The sequence below is a fragment of the Cibotium barometz genome, chromosome 39, assembly GCF_041138505.1.
Source record: "Cibotium barometz isolate CiBa-2024 chromosome 39, ASM4113850v1, whole genome shotgun sequence".
NCBI lineage: Eukaryota > Viridiplantae > Streptophyta > Polypodiopsida > Cyatheales > Cibotiaceae > Cibotium > Cibotium barometz.
In genome coordinates, this window is record NC_141084.1 from 48,456,442 (window position 1) to 48,477,951 (window position 21,510).

The 21,510-nt window shown below is 45.7% G+C and overlaps 1 protein-coding gene across 3 annotated transcripts in view; it reads right to left on the reverse strand.

Annotated features, from left to right (window-relative positions):
* The window catches only part of LOC147616183 (lactoylglutathione lyase family protein / glyoxalase I family protein), a 52,403-nt gene that overhangs the window by 12,246 nt on the left and 18,647 nt on the right, over positions 1-21,510 (reverse strand). The gene's annotated exons all lie outside the window — the stretch shown is intronic.

Consider the following 21,510-nt stretch of genomic DNA (forward strand, 5'->3'; position numbering starts at 1 on the left):
TTCCTCCTTTGGTTGCTGCCCAACCTGGTTATTTTGGTGGTGGGTCTATTTTCCAGGCCATGGCTAGACCGCCCACAGCTTTGCCAGGTTTGATGCCAAGAGGGTCACCAGGACTGATGCCTACAGAATCTGTGAACCCTCTTTATGCCAACATAGGTGTGCAGCCTGGACTTCAGACACATTTCAGTCCAGTTTTGATGCCTGCAGTACCTGTTAGTGTGGCTGAATTTTCTCAGCCAAGTGGACAAAGGGCAGCAAGGACTGGTGCAGAGAAAGTGCAAAAGGATTTACCATTCTTACAGCCGCCAGTCTATGATTACTTGACCCCCAAGAGCAGTAAGCAAAAGGATTACAAAGAAGGTGGCCAAGCAGTGAAGTTTGAGACTTTCAGTGGCATGCAGGACAAATTGAAAGCCGTGACTTTCATTCAGCAGTTTGATGCAGCATTCACTGGAGGCAACTTCACAGAGTCTTCTAAGGTGCGGAAGGCTGCTACTTTCTTGAAAGGTAACGCATTGCAGTGGTGGACCTCACTGTTGATACAAGGACAGGCACCTGCTACATGGGTCCAATTCAAGCAGCAGTTCTCTTTTGCATGGCTGACAAACACTTTTGAAGTGGATGTGATGACAGCATGGCACAAACTGGATGCAGCTAATTGTGCAAATCTGGAAGAGTACAATAAGAAGTTTTGGGATGCACTCTTGCCAGTAACTTCTTACAGGACAGTGTCATTGTCAGAGCAAATAGAGAAGTACTGCTGTGGTTTGCCCAAAGAGATCAGGGATTACTGCATTAAGACCAATGTTTCCAACATGACTCAACTAATTGAGAATGCAAACATGACTAATGCACTGCTTCAGGGAGGTTCATGTGGTTTCAAGAGCACAAAGAGGAAGGAACCTCAGGGCAAACAAGAACCAGCTGTGAAGAGGGATTTCCCAGCTAAACCATTCTATGGAAAGAAGCCATTTGAGAAGAAGACTTGGCAGTCACAGCCTCAAAAAAGTGCTGGTCAAGGCAAAGGACAGAAGAGGCCACTGTATGGCAAGTCATTTGAAGAGAGAAAGGCATTGATGCAAGCTGGGAAATGTTTCATCTGTGAACAGAAAGGGCATATGGCTGCAAAATGTCCACAACAGCCAGCAAAAGATGCGGAGGATAAAGAAGGGCCACCCAAGAAGAAGACAATGCCGAGTGCAGGATTGGTACCTGACATGGTTGGTGACCAGCCATGTGATGATGCGACAGAATTGTGCAGAGCATAGGGTAAAATCAGAGATGCTACAGTGCTGATTTTCTTTGACCTTGGTGCTCGAGCCAACTTTATTTCACCGGCATTGGCAGCCAAGTTGAAAATTCGTGCTGAAGAGATGGGACCAGTTGGACAGGCTGATTTGGCATGTCCTGGGCATTCAGTTCCTGTCACTCCTATACTTGGCAAACTCCGCATGCATATACAGAGTTATGTGGACACAGAGGAGTTTCATATCATGCCCTTGGAAGGATGTGATGTCCTGTTGGGAATTCCATGGTGTCATAGGAAACATGCAATGTTGGATGCTTTCAACAGGAAAATCACAATTGTACATAGGGACAAGACTCATGTTCTGGATGTGAAGCTGAAAGGAGAGTCTATCCCAGTTATTTCTGCTTCTGCCATAACTTCAGTAATGAAAAATCATCTTTCTGCGTACTTGGTTTTTGCAAAGCAAGTGAATGAAGTTGAAACTGATTTGTCTACACTAGACGAAGGTAGAAAAGCTTTCTTGGATACATTCAAAGACTGTTTTTCAGAGTCTTTACCAGGAGAGTTACCCCCTGAGAGGCCAGAGGATCATGCCATAGATCTTATTCCACGGTCTAGTCCGCCCAATAGGCCACCGTAAAGGGTTAGTGCAGCCCAGCAAAAAGAGATTATGACACAGGTTAATGAGCTGTTAGAGAATGGACTAATTCAGCCCAGTAGTTCCCCATTTTATTCACATGTGTTACTAGTACAGAAGAAAGACGATTCATGGCGAATGTGTATTGACTACAGAACCTTGAACAAGAACACGATCAAGAATAGATTTCCGATTCCGCGCATAGATGATATTCTTGACCGTTTGCAAGGAGCAGAGATGTTTAGCAGGATAGATTTGAAGAGTGGGTACCATCAGATTAGAATCAGACCCGAGGATGTGCACAAGACTGCATTTCGCACTACATTTGGTCTCTATGAGTTCTTAGTCATGCCCTTTGGATTGACAAATGCTCATGCCACATTTAACAGAATGATGGACAGAATTTTCCGTCCTTACAGAAGCTTTGTGGGCACATTCTTTGATGACATGATAGTCTATTCAAAGAGTGAAGAGGAGCACAGAGACCATCTGACAGCAGTCTTTAATGAGCTGAAACGCAACGGATTGCTCATTAATGGCAAGAAGAGTGAATTCTTTCTGGAAGAAATTCACTTCCTTGGGCACATTGTATCAAAGGATGGTGTCAGAATGGATCCTGCTAAGATTGAAGCAATCGTTTCATGGCCAGATTTACAAACTGTGCATGATGTTCGCAATTTTCTTGGCCTATGCTCTTACTACCGCAGATTTGTAAGGCATTTTGCAGAGATTGCTTCTCCGTTACATGTGCTTGAAAAGAAGGCCATTAAATGGCAATGGACAGATAAAGAGAAATCAGCATTTAGATGCCTGAAACAGAAAATGACTACAGATCCTGTGTTGATATTGCCAGATCTGTCTAAGTCATTTGTTGTGCAGTGTGATGCATGTGGGAACAGCATTGGTGCTGTCTTGATGCAGAATGGCCGAGTCGTGGCATATGAAAGTAGAATACTCTCTGACACTGAGAAGAACTATCAGATTTATGAGAAAGAGCTGCTAGCTGTGATCCATGCACTTACCAGTTGGAAGCACTATTTGCTTGGTGCTGATTTTGTTGTGCAAACGGAACATCAGACGCTCAGATACTTTCTCACACAGGCAAAGTTGTCAGAGAAACACATGTGCTGGGCAAATTTTCTATCAATGTTCCATTTTCAGATAGTGCATGTGGAAGGCAAGAAGAATGTGGTTGCAGATGCATTGTCTCGCAAACCACAAGTGTCAGCTGTTTCTATTTCTTATCACCAGGAATTGGATGATATGAAAGAGCAGTATGCAAGTGATGAAGATTTTTCCAAAATTTATGAGCAGCTAATGAATAATCAACATCATGATCACTATGTTCTGAAAGACGGCTTTCTCATGATGCATGGAAAGCTATGTGTGACTAAGCAGTTAAGGCCGAAAGTAATGCTAGAAAGTCATGCTCCACCGTATGCTGGACATCGAGGCATTGATGCTACAGTGAAAGCGGTTGAGACTTTCTTTTATTGGCCAGCTTTGAGACGTGATCTTGATGCTTATGTCGATCTTGCCTAGTATGCCAGAAGGTCAAGTTTGACAGACAGAAGGCACCTGGGTTATTGCAACCACTGCCTATTCCAGAGAGGCCATGGGAAAGTATTGCCATGGACTTTATTTTTTATCTTCCAAGAACAACTACAGGGAATGATGGAATCTGGACTGTTATATGCAGATTCAGCAAGCAGGCACACTTCATTCCTGTTAGAAAGAAGATTAAACTAGAGCACATGGTTAAGATTTTCATGCAGAATATCTTTAAATACCATGGTATGCCATAGTCTATTGTCAGTGACAGAGACCCAAGGATGACTAGCTTGTTTTGAAAAGCATTGTTTGAGAATATGGGCACGACCTTGAAATTCTCATCTTCTTTTCATCCTCAAACTGATGGGCAGTCTGAAAGGCTAACTCTACTGTCTTGGATCTGCTGAAATGTTATGTGTCAGAGCATAAGGCAGCTTGGGAGCATTATTTGCCATTGGTAGAGTATGCTTACAACAATACAGTGCATTCCTCTACTGGCAAGGCGCCTTTTGAAGTTGTTGAAGGTGGCAAGAAAGTACCTCCCATTCTGCAGACAAAGGATAAGATATTTGAAGCAGATCGGTATGTTGAGGGATGGCAAGAAGCGTATAAGAAGGTCAAATATGCCTTGGAAAAGTCACAAGCTAAGCAGAAAAGAGCTGCTGACATGCATCGTCGAGAGCTCTTGTTTAAAGAGAATGACTGGGTCTTATTGCGCTTTGAAAAGGCACGACTGAGAAAGAGAAAGGGCAAGGAACGTCTGTTTCCTAAGCTGAGTATGCGATATTATGGTCCTTTCCAAGTCTCAGAGAAGATCAGTGATGTCGCATACAGGCTGAAATTGCCAAACACTTGGAAGATCCACAATGCATTCCATGTGAGCCTGTTGAGGCCTTTTGTTGGAAATGTGCCAGAGGATTTGATGCCTGAGGAACAGCCTGAAGTTGAGGAATTAGATGAAATTCTGATTCCTGAACAGATTCTGGCACATAAGGACAGGAAAGTGAAAGGGAAAGTTGTCAGAAGATATTTGGTGAAGTTCAAGAACTATTCAAAAATGGATGCTAAATGGATGGATGAGGTTGAACTGGCTGATTCACCTCAGTTGCTGCAACTTTACAAGGAAGCTTTCCTGTTAGACACTACAGTGACATGATCTGCTTTTTGAAGCTGAATTTTGAATGACCTCTACACTTGTATCATATGTTTGGCAATGTACAGTTTTGACATTTGTTATCAATGAATGAATGAATGGACTTTCAGTGCTTTGAAGTTGTATCTGTTACACTTCCAATGAAATGATTTACATGTTGTGACACTAATAGTACAGGACATGTGCTATCGCCCTGTGTTGCATCCGGAAACATGTATTTGACAAGCTTGAACTTGCGATGGCACTAATGGTAGTGGGGTTTTTCCTATCATCGCCCTGTGTCATCCGTTAGCAAGAGATACATGCGATGGCACTAATCACCTGGGGAATCTTGTGATCGTCCTATGTCATCCGTTAGCATGTGGACTTGCAATCGAGGTCGTTTGCTTCTTTCAAGAGGGGGGTATGTCACCAGGTGGTGTACTTTGCTGCAGTGGTTTTCCCTATTTATTTCTTTATATAAATATCTTTTTCTTTTTCTTTCTTTGGCTGCTGTTACTTTCCCCCGGATCTCTTGGAAGAGCTAGGGCCATTGCATTGTCAGTTGGGTCACCCAGTGGGACATTGGACCAGTGGATGGCCAAGCCTGAGATATGCACTGAAATGTGACTACCAGTGAACAGGACATGGTCACTGGATGAAAGGATAGGCCAGTGGATTTGGCCAGAAGCGACGGTTCACACCAGTTAGTGGCCGCCGCCTGAAAGGTCACTGTATCTTGATTTCTAAGCAGATTCTAAAGTGACCATAGAGGTCAAAGATGGTCAGGAGACCATAAGGAATGCAGATGACGTCATCCCTAAAATTTAGGGAAACTGCTATTTTTGGACAGTGATCAAATTTGAAATCTCTTCGCGTCAATCTCTCCGGAATGTTGCAAGGATCGATAATCACCAAAGGACTGATGTCAAAATGTTAGCAGATCGAAGAATTTTTAGACCGGAAGGCTGGAACGGAAAATGAGCTGCATGACTGCCATGTGGCAGCTTTTAGGCCAGTTTCTAAGTACAGGAGGCTGGGCGCTTGATTATCTTCCCCCTGGGCTCATTTTTGTGGTTGGCAGGTGGATTGTTGCAGGTTAAGAGCTATTGGAGTTTCCCCTTCCCTGTTCTCTATGCACTAAGGGTTGAGCTTGCTCCCCACACCTCTCTTAACCTATATTCAGCTATGGTAATGCCCCTCTAGTGGGCTACTCTCATGAATTATGTACAGCTGTGTGGGGAATATGCTTTTTGGCTGAGGCAAGAGCCTCCTTTGACAGGAACAAGAGCAGCTAACTGCTGCTCCAAAGCAGGAACAGGTGAGGATAGTTACCTCACCACGCAGGTGTCCAATTCAGCACTAAATCAGTGCTGTTTTTGGACTGTTCTGGGGCTGTTCCAAGGCCCAGTTGATGCCAGATTGCAGAGGGACCTTGCTAGGGTCTACCAGGACAGTGTGGTGGTTGTACAGAGCTGAAAACAAGTCTGTACAGAAAATACAGCAAGCTGAAATTCACTGTTTTGGACTCTAATGGGTAGGTTGAGACCTGTGGAAGTGAACTCAGTCAGTTGGGATTCATTCTGAGTTGTTTTGGGACAGTTTTAAAGCTGTTATGCTGGCAAAATTCTCCCAGAACTTGTAAACTTCAGCAGGAACAGGTAGAGTGCTCAATTGCACTCCCGCTTTCTATTTTCAATCTCTTAATCAAGAAATAAATACCACAAGGGGCGCCGGACTTCGGGGCCAATCTGGTGTTGAGCGAGGGAGCGAGGATTCTGTTTGTGTGTGTCATAAAGTCCAGGTATTTAATTGAAAGAATTACTGCGTTATGTGTCCATAGCCCGGTTTCAGTAAGCTTCGCGGAACAGTTGCTGGTTCTATCCTCTGAGGTGTTACCATTGCACTCGTTGCTTGTTCATCAGTTATGATGTGCTTCCCTCTGTTTGTCAAGTTCCATAAGGGTATGGACAGGACTTTCTCGCCTGTCCTTAGCAATGCTGTTCTTTCTTCCCATTGGATATTGCACTTACTCACAAATCCAAGATCGTCCTAAAATCATCTCTTCTTCCATGAAACCTGCAAGCATGACAAACACCTTCCCGACCAAGGAATTATTTTTGATGGAAATGTTAACATTTAAAAATCCCTTGGCTTTTGTGGTTATCAAGTGAATGCTACAAACTTGCGCATCAGTGGGTTCAAGGTGTGGTTTATCTAATGCTACCCGGGTTTCATATGAGATCAAGTTATGACTTAACCCCGTATCTATTAATGCCATGCTTGTTGCATGGCCTTTAACTGTAGTAAGTCCCACCTTAAGTCGTGCTGGCTCAATGTTTAGTTCCCCTTCGTCCAAAAGGATCACAGAAGCCATGTTGACATGTATTAGTCTTTTGTGCAGTAATTGTTTGGCTTTGGTCTCTCTAGTCTTAGCCTCTTCATGTGGTTGCTGTATCTTTTCTTTTGCAAGCTGTTTCTGTTGTTTCAAGGGTGTACTTGCAAGAGCATCTCTTGGGTCAGTGGTCCAAAGTATTTTTTTAACTTACTTCCATTGACATAACCCTCCATTTGGATGCCGTCAATTGTCTCAATTCGAACAGACCCTAGAGGTGTAATTTCCAATACTAGGAATGGTCCCAGGCCTCGGTATTTAAGTTTCTTTTTCCTGGCGCTACCGACACCATACATGAGGACAAGGTCCCCCGTTTCAAGTTCTTTTTGCTTAAGGTTTTTGTCAAATCAATGTTTCCTGCGTAATTTTTCAACCATGAGTCCATGTGATACTATCAGTCTGGTCTCATCAAGCTTCTTTAAGTCAATTAGCCTTTCAGCTAATGCATTCTCCGTTAGACACTCTTGTACGGCAATCCTTAAGCTTGGGACTAGGTATTCCATAGGCATAACTACTTCCACACCATAAGCTAGACGGAAGGGAGTGTAACCTGCCGCTACCTTATATGATGTTCGATAGGCCCATAGAGCTGCTGTCAGCTTAGGTTTCCAGTCTGTTCGACTTACTTCCAAAGTTTTTGTCAAGATAGTACACAAAATCTTGTTTGTACTCTCTGCTTGACCATTGGCCTGTGGATAATAAGGTGATGATTTTCGATGGATCACTAAGAATCCCGCAAGTAAATGATTATTCACCTCATTGATAAAATGTGAGCCGCGATCACTAACCAATTCTAACGGGCAGCCGAACCTCGATATAATTTGCCCATATAAAAATTTTGCAATTGTTCATGCATTAGGTCTCCTTGAGGCTCTGGCTTCTGCCCATTTTGCGAAATAGTCAGTGGCCACGATCACGTATCAGGCTTGGGATGGATGTGTCGCTGAACTAATCGGTCCCACAAAATCTATCCCCCATTTCTCGAACGGTTGTCTTACAATAATAGGGGTGAGCGGCATCTTGTCCTTTTGCTGTGTAATAGCGAAACGTTGACATTCTTCACATCTTTTGACAAATTCTATAGCATCTCCGAATAACGTAGGCCACCATAGTCCTGCTTGAAGCACTTTTCGAGTTGTGATTTCTCCAACAAAATGCCCGCCTGCTATCCCTGAATGAGCTTCTTCCAATATGGTGATGAACTCATCCATCCTCTCTAATGCATCTTCTGAGCACATTATCTTTTCCTAGCTTGTATAGTTCTCCCGTAATCAGTTGATAAGGTGCAGCCATCTTGATAGGCCGCCGCATTTTATCTTTGTTCAAAGATATTTCTTGCGGAAAACCATAAGATAGATACTCTGAGATTTCTTCAGTCCATTCGGGTACCATGTCCAACTTGAATAAACAAGCATCAAGAAATGACATCAACACCAATTGTTGGTTTCCCATTTGGAATTCTGGACATGTGGTCGGCCAACACATGCTGTGTTCCCTTCCTTACCGTGACTGTAAAGTCGAATTCCAACAAAAATAGTTAACCATCGTGTGATTCTCCCCGTGGTGTAAGGTTTATTTACTAGGTATAGTAAGGCTTGATGGTCCACGAAAAATACGACTTTGTTGGCCAAGAGGTAATGTCAATATTTCTTGACGGCGTAAACCATGGCCAATCCTTCTCTCTCTGTGGTGGTGTAATTCACCTCTGCATCATTCAGCTGATGACTAGCGAAGCAGACTGGATAGTCCAACTTGAACTCACCAGGTTGGGCTAGTACGCAACCAATAGCAAAATTTGATGCATCAATATGCACGTGAAATATGAGATCCCAATTGGGGGGTCGTAGAATTGACACGCTTGCCAACGCTTGCTTCAGTCGATCATATGCTTCCTGACACTCCTCGGTCCACTCAAAGGCAATAAGGAGCTTGTACAAGGGTCTGGCTATTTCTACATAAAAAATTATGAAGCGGCGATAGTACCCCACATGGCCCATAAATCTTGGCACTCCCTTGTAGTTGATAGGTGGTGGCAGCTCCAATATCAACTTGACCTTGCTATCGTCCGTGGATATACCATTCTTTGAGACAATGTGTCCCAATATCACACCATGCTTGACCCAAAACTGATGCTTCAAGGGGTTCAGGGATATACGATATAATCAACATCGCTCGAACACTTTCCTCAAGCAAGCCAGATGGTCTACCCATTAAGAGTATGCACATAGATCGTCAATGAATACCTCCAACCACTTTTGGAAGTAGTCCTCATGGCTGTGCACATCAACCGTTGAAAGGTTGCTGGGGCGTTTGTGAGGCCGAACGGCATAACCTTGTATGCAAATGTATCTCCCATTGTATTGAAAGTTATCTTATGCTGGTCCTCTCGTGATATGGACACCTGATTGTAACCGGAGAATCCATCCAAGAAGCTGTAAGCTTCTCTCCCAGCCACTCTTTCCAAAACAAGTTCTGTATAAGGCAATGGATAATGGTCTTTCCTAGTGGCTGCATTAACCTTTCTAAGATTAACACATACCCTAAGCTTTCCATTCTTTTTTGGCACTATCACGATTAGTGACAACCAATCCGTATGTTCGATTTCATAGATGAAATCCGCAGCAATGAGCTTGTCAATTTCCTCCTTTACAATTGCCGCATACTTAGGATTCATCTGGTATGGTTTTTGCCTCGTTGGTCTCGACCCTTCCATGATTGGAATCGTATGCTGTACTACCTCAGGCGGTACCCCCTTCATCTCTTTGTAATTCCAGGCGAAACAATCCTTAAATTCCTTGAGGAGAGCAATGAGCTCATCTTCTTCAGTCGAAGTCAAATCTTTAGCACTGTATACGGGCCGAGCTTCTTCCCCTGGTCCCGCAATATCCACTTCCTTGACTTCTGCCGGGCCATCGTATGATGTGGACAGCCCATCCTCTTTCACCCTTGTAGCTGTCAATCGGACCACCTTCCGTTCACCAACCGTCTAGGTTTTGAAGTGGTCGGGTACTGAGAGCAAGTCTGGTTTGTTCTCATTTTGACTTTTGGCTATAGCCATGATCTTTCTAGCTTCACATTCTGCCTGTGCCAAGGCTTTATTGCGTTTTCGACACCCAGCTTTTGTAAGCTTGTGTGTTTCTGACTCTTGAAGGATGATTTTCTCTTTGTGCCTTCCCTCCAACGATATCTTACTCAACTCCTCGTCCCAATCCTTTGAGAACTCATCGTGTACCTCAGTGGCCTCAAGGTACCTCAGTCACTAGTGCCTGGTACCCATTATGATGAATCGGAATTGTAGCATTGGTGTCGTCGCTTTCGTAGTAGCGTCCCAGTTGATTAACCGGTATCTTAACGACTCGGTTTTTCCTTGTATGCTTCAAGGTCCTTTCTGCCAGTCGTGGCAGAGTCTCATCTATAGTGTCGGCTAGCTTTAGTCCGCCTTCTACCCATTCTTTTACATATGTCCATAGGGTTGGTGAATTGCGTAACAGTTGCCCTAATGGCATTTGTACAGGCATGGATAGCACAGCCACGAGACTTCCTATGTCTCTGGGTTCTTTGGAAATAGAGGGTTCTCCCCATGTATGTGTCTCGTATTCCTCCACGGGGAAGGAATGGACGGACTCCCCCAACCCATTTTCCTCAAACACTCTGGACAGTGTGTTTCCTTGGGACTCCTCTTCTGTTTCTTCCGGAATTGGGATTGGCACGTCCAATTCCCTATCCCGAGTTGGCACGTTTCGTGGATAAACTGTATCCCTTATATTCCCAGCCTGTACACTAATGGTCCGGATGGTGGCCTGATTGGCAGTAGAAGTAGAGCCACTTCCGCGGTATGGACAATCCTTGATCAAATGATCAATTCCACATTTAGTACAGGTGAGTATTAGCATGTCATTGGGCGAAGCCGCCACTTGTTGTGGTTGGTGTGTATGAACCATATTCTTGTTTGGGCACTCGGATACTCGATGCGGCCCTCCACAGCCAAAGCATTGAAGCCGTCCTCTTCTCAAATTCGAGTTCATGTCCTTGCCCTTCCATTGTACCGTGGTTTGAAACACAGGTACTGGCGTGTTATTCTGTAGGACGTAATATTCCGGTGTAACCTCAGTCGTTTCCTCGTAGTACTCCCCGCTAAGTTCTACTTCCCGCACCATGTCAACATCTTCTGACGGCTCTTCGATCAATACTTAGTTGATCTTAGCCTGTGGTGGTTGTGGTGGTAGAACTGGTGGCAGCAAAGGTGAAGCGTCTTGTACTCGGAACATCCCCCTAGGTAAGTAGGAAGAGTTGGGTTGTCCAACAGTAGCAGTGATCTCTACACGTGGCGCCAGTAAAGCCAATGGGGCTCTAAGTGCTGGTAACTGTGCAACATTTTGAAATCTTGGATATCTACACATTGAAGTGTCATGATTTCCTAATTTTACACAGTGAGGACAATAGAGTAATGGCCTTGCTCTTAACTGTGGACACTCGGTGGTTCTCTTCCCTCTTGGACTTTCAATTTCTCTAATATGGCATTACTGAGCTCATCCACCGTCATGTTTCCGACTTGCTTACTTCGAGTTCCAATTTCTTGGTAGCTCGAGACACGCAAAGTCGTAGTTGCTGAAGATGTTTTAACATCTTCCGGTTGCGGCAATTCCAACATATTATCTTCATATTCGATTGCCAGTTTGCAACATGCATCAAGAGTAGCAGGTCAGCCTAGTACCAGGTAATCACGCATTTTGTGGTCTCTAACCCCTCTCCAGAAGCAAGGTAACAACTGATCATCAGTTAACCTCTCCCGAAGTTTGCACCTCGAATTTAAGTGCTTTAGACGAGACACATAGTCTCTCATCGACTCATCTTTCTTTTGTTTGATATTATGTAACTGTGCCACAGGACTCCATCTGTCACTACTTCGGACAAAACTGGGCACAAAAACATTCTTTAGCCTTGTGAAGTTAACCTTATCCTCAGGCTCAAGGATTCGGAACCACTAATGAGCTTTTCTTTCCAGGTCAGTGAGAAAGCATATATCATTGTCACATCACTGACTGGCCCGTAGGTTTCACATGTGGATTCAAAAATCTCTACATGTTGGATAGGATCCCCGTCCCCAGAGAACTTTTGGACAAGTTTGGAAATGATATGTGGTTTCATCTGGGAAGGTCGGGATTCTAGAGCAGTGCCTAGTTCTCTGGCCATCCCCCAGCCCATCTCTGCCGCCATATTTAGCAAGTCTGCCCTTGTGGCTGCATTAAGGTCCATGATTGGATCTATCCTAGGCCTTTGAGGAATTGCTCCCCCCCTTCCTAGACCTCGCCCCCTTCCTATATTGGCTCTTCTAGGTATTTCAGGTCCATGGGATGGTCCAACCGCTGTACCTTGGAGTGACTCCCCATTAGTCGCCTCCATACATCTTTGCAGAATCAGGAGTTCCATGTCTTGTAGGAACGTAGGGTGATTGATCATCTACTCAATATCCTTTTTGGTGTACAGACGGTCCTCTACTTCACCCGCCATGCTTGCTAGGTTACCCTCCTCTTCTATGGTTGTAAATCCTTCCTCCATTCTAGATTCTTTGTTTATGGATTCCATGTTTGGAATTTCTCCCTCACTTCTACCCATAACTATTTCTGGTTCCTTCCCTCGTGACTGGAGTGGGTTAAAACTTCCCGTTTCCTTTTGCTCACCTCTCATCCTTCGAGTATCGAGCTCTTGTTTCCTTAAGCTCAATTCTCGTAGTTGTCATTCCACCTCACTCCGTTTGAGGTCTAACTCTATTTTCTCAGTGGTGGGGAAGAATATTTGATCCATCCTAGCTACACTTTCTATGTACCGTCTTATTCGGGGGATGCCGGTATTCGACAACCTAGAATTCGACGTTTGGATGGACACTTCTTGTCATGGACCGAATCCAGCGCTGGTTGATGGACCCATGCCCGCAGATTGCGCTTCTTCGTCATGACTGGTTTGGAGACCAAAACATCCCCGGGCGATATCAATGATACCACTGGACCTGGTTGGGGAGGGTGGTTTCTCCTCTTTCCCAAACCCAGCGTATCTCAGTCATTCTTCCAAGGACTCTTCGCTACTAGTTTCAGTGGTGGGATCAGGTTTCTTAAAACACTCAGGTGTGTGCTTGCGGAATGTCCTGATCCTACACTTCTTTGATAGAAAGATCTTGGGTGATTCGATGCACTATTGTCAAGCTTAAGATTGTCTCCGATGAGTTTTCCAGATCTTAAGTGCATGTTTATACGATTTAATAAGCTATTTGTCAACCCAATTTGATTTTGCTTCCGATTCTATTGCTCTGTTTCAAAAGCCGTGAAACTGCAAAGAATGGTTCACGGCGTGAAATTGCAGAAAATGGTTCACGGCGTGAACGTTATTCTGCACTTTCAGGTGCTCAAAAAATTTTGCCTTTCGCGTCAGATCCCCTCTTTTTGATATAGGTTTCCCTCCTTTACCGACCCTTGTGGCCTTGGTCTGACTAATCGTTGGATTTGGCCAACCCATGAATCTGCGGAGAAGGTTTCACGTCGTGAACCAAGAAGGGTTTCACGCCGTGAACAACTTCAGAAGGTTTCATGTCGTAAACGCTTTGCTGAACTTTCACGTGCTCAAAAATTTTGACAGACTTCGCGGTGTCAGAGATGTCAAGATAAGGTTGCCTATTTTTGGCAAGGCAATTCCATGATTTCCGACGTTAATTGCGGCATTGATTTCGTGAGCGATTCACGGCGTGAAATTGCAAGAAATGGTTCACAGCGTGAATGTTTTTCTGCAATTTCACGTGAAACTTCCCGCATCGAAAGTTGTGATTTTGGATGCGTAATACTTATCCAATCGATACCAAATCAATTGTGCCACTCCTAAGGAATGGAATGCAAGTTCTTGGCACAGTCAATGGTTCCTTATGTTTTTGATTTTTATGAATTTTTTAAAAAGAAGAAAAACCAAACACCAACCTGCTCATTCACGTTGGTGCTTTCAATGATGCAAATATCAAAATTAACAAGAACAAACAGTGAAGCTCTATCGTAAAACCACTCCACCACAAACATACACAACGTCACAACCAATTTCTCACAATTTCTTCCTACCACACACATCTTATCCACTCATTTTCCACACAATGCACTACCAGAATGCAAGGGTAATAATGAATCCTATGCAATGGAAGCTGAAACTCCAAGAGGATGGAAGAAACAAAGGTGTTTCCCCGACAGCGTCGCCAAAAATGTTATGGGCTACCACACCTCCAAGAGAGAATTCTATACGTTCACCTAAAGGATGAGTAGTAGATCACAACTGTCGTAGGATACTTACCAATGCTTCAAATTATTGATCTCCCTCTTGCTTCATAAGAAGCATAAAATCCCAGAATATCGTTTGCATCTGGTCCCCACAGAGAGCATTGCTCAGTCATGCCATCACTATAGAAATGACACTCTCTTCTTGGATTTGGTATTCTCTCTCATTGTCGAGGTCGCCATAGTGGGAGTGATCAAGGTTCTTCCTAACGCAAATAAACCATCCACTATGTGTGTGGGAGACGTTTCTCGTTGCTTCTAGAGGCTAAAAACCAACCGTCCTTTAAGGGATAGGAGTCACACTGAAATGGAGAATGCTTCCAACCAACTAGACAAGTTTTTAAAAAAATTCCTTTTTTTGCTTGGCTGAATTTCTTCACCAAAAGGCAAAGCTCTGATACCACTATAACATGCAAAAGCATACAGAAAAGGAATATACTTCGATAAATATTTTCAGCCCTTCGTTCTTGACGATGAATGGCACAATGTAGAGAAGATAAGCGTGCAAAGACAGAGGAGAGACAAATACATAGGAGCATCCCAAATACCTCTCAAGGGCCCCCACCACGTATAGTGTATTTCCTTTATTGAATGAGCTGGCTGTAAATAGCCAGGACTGAAGTGACTTGGATACCTTCATTTGGCTGAGATAGCATTCAACCTGAAGATACTCCTTTGATCTACACTTTCCACCTTGCCTTTAGCCCCTTCTTGGCTGTTCTAGCCCCTAGACTTCAGCACTTGCAGAGAATATGAGATGATTTATGCTTGGGGCTGCTGAAGATCTCTCATATATGACCCATATATGCTAGTTGGTTTGCTGTTGTTGCTGTCGGCCTACTCACGGCTAGGATAATCTCCTGCTGTGCGCAGAAGTCATCAAGAGCCACAAGGTGTCTTTGAAGCCCAACCTGCGTGTCGGATACCAAGACGATGTCATCAGCATAAAGCATAACATGGACAGTAATACCTGATAGCTCAACCCCAGAGCCTCCTCCCTATGTGATGTAATCGACCACCTCATCAATATAGAGCCCAAAGAGCGTGGGGGAGAGCAGGCACCCCTGCTTCACACCAATGGTGCTAGCAACTGTGTCGGACAAGCCTCCTGGGCATCTGACTCTCCCAAAGACCTGCTCATATAGCCTGTATATGCCCCACATCATGTCTGAAGGTATGCCTAGTGTCTGTAGTCGCCGAAAGAGGCGCTCTCTGGGCACAGTATCAAATGCCTTGCGAAAATCCACAAAGCAACAATAGAGCCGTTGCCTCCGTGCCTTGGCCTGATCAATCAGGCACCTCAATGTAAAAATGTGGTCGATGGTTGAGAAGGCTCGACGGAAGCCTGCCTGGCCTACTGCTCTCAATCCCCCAACCTCTGCATGAGTGCTCAGCTCTGCCTCCAAAACTGCCCCGTATAGTTTGGCCAATATATGGCCAATCATGATGGTCCTGTAGTTCCCGGGGTCTAGTACATCTCCCGCTTTATGGATCGGCACAATAGTGTGCATCGTCCACTCAGCCGGAAACCCCTCTGACAGAGCTCTGTTGAAGAGATGAGCAAGAAATGGTGCCAATGTATCAATAGCATAGATGAGATGCTCTCCCTGTAATCGTGTATGATCTGTCGCCCGTCCATGTTGGAGTCGGCATATGGCCCTCCTAACCATAGGTGGGGTGAAGAAGGTGGAGAGTGTGGAGCATGGCTCTGTGGGCTGTGGTATAGGGGGCTGTGCAGGCACATCATAAAGTCTCTCTGCATTTGTCTGCCAGGTCTAAGGATCGGCAATAGGTGTGGGAGGACGGGGCTCTCTGAGTCTCCTCCAAGCAGCAGCAGCATCTCTGCTCATGAGCATGTGATGTGTCCCAGTACTGAGCCTCCTCATAAGCTCGCCGCTTACGGTGGGTGAGAGTATGCATCCTCCTGCCTACCTGCCTCTGGGTGATCTCCCAGCGAGCCCTATGCACTCGGAGACTGCGGTAAAGGTTTCTGCACTCATCATCATACCATCGGTTCTGGGGCATGCTCCCAGATAAAGGTGGCCATCCTATCTGTATGTGGTATGGGAAACTCCTTGCGGCTGCGGAGTGCAGTACATGTGAGAGCTGGGAGGTGAGCATGGCCATGGGTGCCGATGGATCTAAGGCAAATAGCTGATCATGAACATGATAGTCGTACACCTCGGCTAGGTCCTGAGTGAAGTGAAAAATAGTGCGTGGTGGCTGTATGATGGGTGGGTGGGTCTCCAATAAGCTCCTGAAAGTGAGGGATAGGTATGTCTGATCCGCCCCAATGGGGCATGGTGGTACGGTGAAGTGAGACACCATATCTGCTGCCTCCCGAGATCCCATCACATAATCCACTGTACTACTGCCGCCTCCCACTGGAAAGCAAGTCAACCCACCTGAATCTGGCCACTGAGTCATCCCGTTATAAATAACGAGATGGTGTCAGGCCCCAAGCTCCAGCAAATGTTGCCCATATCCAGTGCTGTCAGCTCCTCCATCAGTGGAGATCCGAGTGGTCCCTGTATCCTCTGTAGCTAGCGGCTCTAGTCTCAAGGGATCCTCAAAGTCATAGATCTCGCACTGTCTGCTCTGAGTCCGTGCATTGAAGTCCCCCATCAAGAAGACTTCTCCCAGTGTCGAATAGTGTAAGATCTCCTCAGATAAGACAGAGTATGGAGACTCACTAGCCTATCCTCCACCCGGCTCCTCGGTGGTGGCAAACCGCGACCCCTTCGGAGGAAAGTAGCAAAGGGCGATATAAATCCATCTGGTCTCCGAGAGGCATAAGCGCCTTGATCTTCGGCATGCATAATCTTCTGTGCTCCAATTGCATCCATGTGAGGTCATCATCGAAGTAGATGGGGTCCCCTGGCAAGCTCCTCAGGCAAGCTCCTCAAGATAGCCCGTCTTCTCATAAAGCTCATCCTACTCTCCTCGTCCGGGAACTGTAGCACTAAGGCCTTGCCTTTGGTGAAGTCCTTTGGGGTTGTCCTCCATACTCTAGTGAATGGGAGCGGCTCATCCTCCTTTAGTCCTAGCTTGGTACATAGGTTCCGCCCGTCAATCTCGGGCGTGGAGGTAGTGCTCTCTGGTATCCCTGTGACTCGGATGTTGAGGCGCCGGATCCGTCGCATCTTCTCTTCATCAAGAGTAGACTGCATCATGTGTACATCTTCTTGTACCTCCTTCTTGATGTTCTTCTTCATCACTTGTACATCTTCTTGCACCTCCTTTTTGATGTTCTTCTTCATCACTTCTACCCATCCTTCGCGGGCCGCCTCCATTTTCCCCTCGATTGTGTGGGTGAGGGTTTTGGTGATCTCTTCTTTGATTGCCTCTTCGTCCACCTCAAGAGTCTCTCCTTCCTCCCGTGGACGATCGCGTAAGGATGCCACTTCGCCCTTTAAAAGGTTGATTTCCTCCTGCATGGCGAGCTTTTCCTTCTCCCACTCCTCTTGCATGGTAAGCTTCTCTTCCTTCCATATTTCCGCTTCGGCCTCCAGCTTCCCCATGCGCGTCAATAAGTCCTTCTTGATGGCGGTGATGGTGCTGTCTAATGTCTTCTTCTGGTCCTTGATAAGATCCCTAAGGATATGATCAAGCTGGCTCATTTTGTCATCTACAGACCCTCCCATTGTAGAGGGAGGGAATCTTTGAAAGGAGCAGGTAAATATGTGGGAGAGAAAGAGAAGAAAAGGATGAAATTCAAGTCCCCATTATGTTGTTGCCTTGGGGACCTGAGCAAGGGTGGGTGGGGAAAGGGCGCGGAGCAAGACGGGCTACACACAGAGGGGGCGAATGCAGGCGAACAGGTGTGATGGAGAGACACGGGAGGGAGAGAGAGAGAGAGAGAGAGAGAGAGAGAGAGAGAGATGGGGGGGCGCAGGCAGGCAGCGGGAGGGGAGAGCGAAGAGCGAAGGGAGCAGCGGGAGGGGTGGGCGCAGAGCGAAGCGGGAGGGGTGCAGGCAGGCAGTGAAGCGGGCAGCGGGAGGGGTGGGCGCAGCGGGAGGGGGGGGCGCAGGCAAGCAGCGGGAGGGGGGAGCGAAGAGCGGGAGGGGTGGGCGCAGAGCGAAGTGGGAGGGGTGCAGGCAGGCAGCGAAGCGGGCAGCGGGAGGGGTGGGCGCAGCGGGAGGGGGGGGGCGCAAGCAAGCAGCGGGAGGGGAGAGCTAAGAGCGGGAGGGGTGGGCGCGGGCGAAGCGGGAGGGGTGCAGGCAGGCAACGAAGCGGGCAGCGGGAGGGGTGGGCGCAGAGAGAGAGAGAGAGAGAGAGAGAGAGAGAGAGAGAGAGAGAGAGAGAGAGAGAAACAAGCCCTGCCCCCTTTCAGGAATTTATTCAGGAACAATCCACGGGCACGCTCGCCAAGATCAATACAATCAATGGATACAAAACAAACAGATATGCCGATGTAGGATATCCAACTCAATGTCAATGTCAAGACACAAGATCTCTGATGCCGAGCACACCATAGCGGGGACGACCCACAAGTATCTCTCACCCGGCTAATACCAAATCCAATGAATCAAAATCCAAATCCAAGTCCAAGTCCTAGTCCATATCCAAGTCCAAATCCAAGTGCAAGTTTCACTCGCTCATCCCATGAGTAATCTCCACAACTCCTACAACCTTGTCAATGAAGAAAACCATGGAAAAGCTCTTTTTGGCAAGAAAATCTGATATAAAACCTGTTTTAATGGTTTTCGGGCGATAAAACCTCCAAAAAGCAGTTTTGGGGTTTCTAAAAAATTTTGGGTTTCTGATTTTTTGTCCGTATAGTTCCGTACGACTATGCAGATCCGTACAATCATACAAACGGATGATGACGTGGCACTACAGTTAAGGGAGGCACTCTGAATCAACGGGCAACGATGAAAAACTCCATGATTTGGTTCATACATGATGATGGAGAAGATGAACTCCATGCTTCAACGAAGATGGCAACGCGATAAAGAGGTTCTTCAACTTGATGCTCAAGAGAGGTTCATGCTTCTTTTATAAGCCTTGCTTTTTGCCAAAAAGTGATGCTTTTGCCTTTTACTTTGCTTTTGGCCTTTTTAATGGTAAAATATTACTCAACTTTTGTCAAAAGTTCTTGTTTTGCTTTTCTAGCTTCAGGGCCTTGCTTTTTGACCCCGGAGCTGCTTTTTGAAAAAGCAGCATTTAGCTTTTTGGTCCGGCTCAGCATCCTCTTTCCAATGGTCCCCTTGGCTCGTGGTCAACCTTGTGTGACTTTTTGCTTTTTCTTGCTTTTTGACCAAGAATGGTGCTTTTTCTTAATCAAACCTTATGGACCCGGTCCCCATGTCTTCTTCCACTTGTTTGGTGTCCGGGTATTGGTTTCCTCATGTGAAATAGAGCTAGGAGGGCCAAATAGTTACATTTGATCCTCTTTAGTGAATCCTTGGCTGACTTGTCCCCGGCAAGGACTCACAAAGGGCCAGTTCACCTATTGTGCATATATGGCCACGTGGCATCCAAGAGCGGGAAGCATGTTACATAGTACCTACTACCACTTGTGACTCGTTATCTAGGCTCCGAGAATTGTGCCACTTGAACCTAGTCAACACAGATCCAAAGAGTATTAAGTGAAGGAAAAAGTCGCCAGGACTCTACCAACAACACTCAGTCCAATCCACATATAGACACCAACGATAGCACCACTTGATTCTAGTGCCCATTCCAAATCCAAAACTCTACCACTTAGGTACTTCGACCAGTGGAGAGATGAGGTAGGCTCAAGTTCACTCTACTACTTTATCGGTGTTGGTATTGTGATCACACCTTGAAGGAGAGGTGGCTCAAGTTTCAAATTCTCATCACAATCTACAAGAAAACAATCCACTTCTCCTTGCAAGTTTTTTTAGGGATAAGGATGCACATAACCAATGCAACAATATTGCAGAAAAGGAAAGAATAACAAATCTTGCAATCTTGCAAAACTCAAAGTGTACTTAACTTTTATGCGGGTCGGGTTGAAATTTTTCGAAGAGACGGTCCTCTTGTCGAAGTGTGATTGCCAGAAAAGAACGTAAGCAAAACATAAACAGAAAAAGAAAATGCTTGCAAAAATATAATCACTTACAAAGGCCCCCAGCCCATTTAAGTATTCCTACCATGCACTTTCGCATTTACTAATCAGCCATCCCTATTTCTTCCAAAGGAACAATGACCATTGAGCATGCACTCAATATCTTGAACAGCAACAACATAGCTTCTCAATTCTCCTCACAATGAAGTCTTCTACTCGATCACCAAGACACAATCGACATCACGAAGGGGGCAATGTTAACCCAGTTTGGGGTTAACAAATGTGGCCACTGATATTCTACATCAAAGAGTAAAGACGGACACAACGAAAGGATGTACAATCAAGCTATGAAGCAATGGTGTCCAAATCTATAGCTTGGATAATGATCCAACGAATCCCCTATACTTCACACATGTATTGTGAGATTAAGCATTGTGCACCCAGTCGGCCACTCTTTAAGTGTGCGTGAACACTTTTGGCCTTGTATGCAAGTCAATTTCCATCATAATGCAATATACTCTCCCACGATTGAGTCTTGCTCTTGCAAAACCTCTTGGTAATCTTCTTCTTAATCGCATGCTAGTGAGCGTGTGTGAGGAGTGTGAGGTGAGAGGAGGGACCCATGGTGCAATGCAACGATGTGACAGCTCGCAGGAGATAGTGACGTAACCACCTACCCAAGGAGGTGTGCAGCTCTTGGAGCGCGGCTCGAGCTTGGGCCGACTTCCACCTCACGAGAGTGGTGCACCCCAATCAATTCTACCCAATCCCCAATATGGGTATAAGATTTCTCTCACCACAAGCTCCCCCCTACACTAGGTCCAAGTAGTCAACTTCTATGGACAGGTATGGCACATCACCCCTCACCCCTCGAGGTTCCAAATGATTCATTCTGGAATCTTTGGCTTTTGGAGAAAGTACTTAAGTAGTAATTAGTACACAACATGAGGGATTAACAACATAATCCCCACACAGCCACTGTGGAGGGAGTCCCCCAGCAACCAACCCCCCCCCCCCCCCCACACACACACACACACACACACAAACTATAGCTGGGTTGGTGAGATGAGTGTCCTCTTCTCATCTGGGCATGGTTAAATGAATCATCTGAACCCAATTAGATCTGCAAGCTTGTGACACAGTACTTCCCTTGAAAATAGTCGATGCAATGGGATCAAGCCCATGCAATACCAATAATCTTCATT